Consider the following 3,715-nt stretch of genomic DNA (forward strand, 5'->3'; position numbering starts at 1 on the left):
CCGGGATTTGAGATGAATGATGCCACGCATACAGGGATTGGGGATGAGTGGTGCCACGCATACCGGGATTGGGAATGAGGGGTGCCACGCATACCGGGATTCAGGATGAGGGGTACCACGCATAATGGAATTGGGGACGAGGGGTGCCACGCATACCTGGATTGGGGACGAGGTGTGCCTTGCATACCGGGATTGGGGACGAGGTGTGCCACGCATACCGGGATTGGGGACGAGGGGTGCTACACATACCGGGATTGGGGATGAGGTGTGCTACACATACCGGGATTGGGGACGAGGTGTGCTACGCATACCGGGATTGGGGCCAAGAGGTGCCACGCATACTGGGATTGGGGACGAGGTGTGCCACGCATACTGGGATTGGGGCCAAGGGGTGTCACGCATACCGAGATTGGGAACGAGGGGTGCAACGCGTACTGGTATTGGGGACGAGGGGTGCCACGCATAGCGGGATTGGGGACGAGGGGTGCCATGCATACCGGGATTGGAGATGAGGGGTGCCACGCATACCAGGATTGGGGATGAGGAGTGCCACGCATATCGGGATTGGGGATGAGGGGTGCCACGCATACCGGGATTGGGGATGAGGGGTGCCACGCATGCCGTGATTGAGGATGAGGGGTGGCACGCATACCGGGATTGGGGATGAGGGATGGGGTGCCATGCACACCAGGATGAGGGATACCATACACTCCAGGATAGAGATTAGGGATGGGGTACCATGCATACCAGGATGTGGGATACCATACATACCAGGACAGGGATGAGTGATGTGGTACCATGCATACCAGGATTGGAGATGAGGGGTGCCATGCATACCAGGATTGGTAATGAGGGGTGCCACGCATATCAGGATTGGGGATGAGGGGTGCCACGCATACCGGGATTGGGGATGAGGGGTGCCATGCATACAGGGATTGGAGATGAGGGGTGCCATGCATACCAGGATTGGGATTGAGGGGTGCCACGCATATCAGGATTGGGGATGAGGGGTGCCACGCATACCGGGATTGTGGATGAGGGGTACCATGCATACCGGGATTGGGGATATGGGGTGCCATGCATACCGGGATTGGGGGTGAGGGGTACCATGCATACCGGGATTGGGAATGAGGGATGGGGTGCCATGCATACCAGGATGAGGGATAACATACATACCAGGATAGGGATGAGGGGTACCACACATACCAGGATTGGCGGTGAGGGGTTCCACGCATACCAGGATTGGGGGTGCGGGGTGCCATGCATACCAGGATAGGAGGTGAGGGGTGCCACGCATGCTAGGACAGGATGGTGGAGACAGGATGGGGGCAGCACAAATACAAGGAGGGGGGCAGCACATACCAGCATGGGAGACCATATACCAATAAAAATGCTCGCCACCCGGGCGTAGAACGGGTTCAATAGCTAGTATTATATGATAGGACAGGCAAGGAGATGTCTGGCAGTGTAGGGCCAGCACTGTTAGCCCAGGCAGCAGCACTATATGGTTATTACATGATGGACAGGCATTATGTGCCTAGCTCGATAGAGGACATGGGGACTGTTGGCAACAGTTTGGCAATGGTATTTTTCTTTTTACATTTCGCTATCTGTATTAAAAATAAAATATTGAAATTGGGGCTTTTTTAGACTTTAACTTCCTTTTGTTTCAGAAAATAACATGAACATAGCACAATGGTGAAATCCCAACCCTATCTCTTGGATTGAAGCACGTAATGAGCCTGTGAATAGGTCAATTTGAAAGTAGGAGGAACAGAGTCAGTTGTGAAAGTAAGGCATTGTGATTGATGGATCCTGTGTATAAATTCTATGTCTACTGAACAAAAATATAAACACAACCCTCGTCAGTGCAAAGTATGAGATCTGATTTGGCTAGGTGAGAGGTTCTGGACTGAGGTCTGAGAATTGCATGGCGAATAAGCCTTCTTACCTTGACGTGCCAGAGCTGGTGAGTCACTCTTCATAAGGAGAAACGTTACCCCTTAGACCTCAGTCCAGAGCCTCTCACCTAGCCAAATCAGATCTCATACTTTGCACTGACGAGGGTCAACAGCCCGAAACACCATGTCTGCAAATTGAGATTCTGATTTGGCTTTTATCCTAAGTCATATTGCACGACTCGTTAAAGGGTTGATTGTGACTTGTAGGATTGCTGCTTCCAATAAGTGGCGCTATAGAGTACAAGTCCTCTTTTTCTCTGAAGAGGCAATTTACATATTAAATTTCCCAGAGAAGCATTGCATGGGGAATAAGCCTCCCTACCTTGACGTGCCAGAGCTGGTGTGTCACTCTCCATAAGGAGAAACGTTACCCCTTAGAACTTTGTATTTGTAAACCCTAACCATTAATAGATAATTTATACTTCTTTCATACATTATCATCACCATCAACTTAAAAAGTGCTTATATAATGAAGAAGAATTCAGCTCAACATATTTTTAATCCTTGAACATATTTATGTGGATAACGTATTTGTTTAAAAAGAAGGACTTACTGGAGACTAAATATTGTATCAAAAGTTTCCCTGAGGCTTTGAGAAGTTCTCCATTACAATTTTGATATAAGAATGTGACTTGGGAAGATATTGAACCATATTTTACACTTTTTCAGCCATACAATTCGGAGTTTTATCCTCCCATCAATCAGCACAAATAGCTCAAGTTTATTGCTCTGCTATACACCCATTTGTCCCTTAATTCATTCTCATGGTCAGTGCAAATGGGGCTCACTTGAGCATTTTTCAGGTCAGAACAAGTTTTTTTTTTCACTGACGGGCAAGTGAAATCATATGACATATTATTTATGGCTCAGTATATTTTTATTTTTTTTATTTGAACTGCCTTTTTCAGTTAAAAATTGTGGAAAAAAAATAAATTAATATTTTAGTTAGCTAAATCATTTTGCTGATAAAAACAGCACAGATACCAGAAGACTTAGAAAGAACTAAGAGTAATTTATGATGACATTTGCTTGCGGGAAAATATTTCAGATAAATACACCATCTTGCCCTCAAAGTTAAAGTGCTATAAAGAAATATGATTCAACATTGCAATGGTTTATGAGATTTTTATATCAATATTTTTTGTGGTAACATTGTTTTAGCTTGTTACTTGCTTCAGTCATATTCTAAGCAATAGCTATTATCATATTAATGAAGATAGTTTAGTTGGACAATGACACAGTAAGTCCTCTATCTGAATTATCCAGTCACATTTATATCCTTCACACATGAAATAGATTGATAACAAAAGGTTCCCCAATAAAATAAAATGTGCTTAGTATACTTTTTTAAAGGCTTTATCAAAACTTTTTAATCTAAAAGATGTCATGTACATTAAAAAAGTGGATTGCCTCTCAACAATTTCTTGGGTCTTGGACTTTTAGTATTACATGATTTTGGTACTATGACAAATAATACATCAACAGTCTGTGAACATTTAAAAAACTAACAAGGTCACATAATTTGTTCGAGAATTTAATAATATCTGAATGTGTTTAACTTTCAATTGCTGATTTTACAGTAGAATAAAATAAAATATTACATATACATTACATGTTATTCTTTTGTTAATTATGTAAGTAATACTTCAGATTTATACTAAAGAGACAGAAAACATTACCACAAAAGCAGAATCTATAAAGGCTCATATATATGACACTATTATAGCTCCAAGTTGTAAGGAAATACGTCAATT

This window comes from Phyllobates terribilis, unplaced genomic scaffold (assembly GCF_046119375.1).
Source record: "Phyllobates terribilis strain yellow unplaced genomic scaffold, ASM4611937v1 Scaffold_4__5_contigs__length_816908805, whole genome shotgun sequence".
Lineage (NCBI taxonomy): Eukaryota > Metazoa > Chordata > Amphibia > Anura > Dendrobatidae > Phyllobates > Phyllobates terribilis.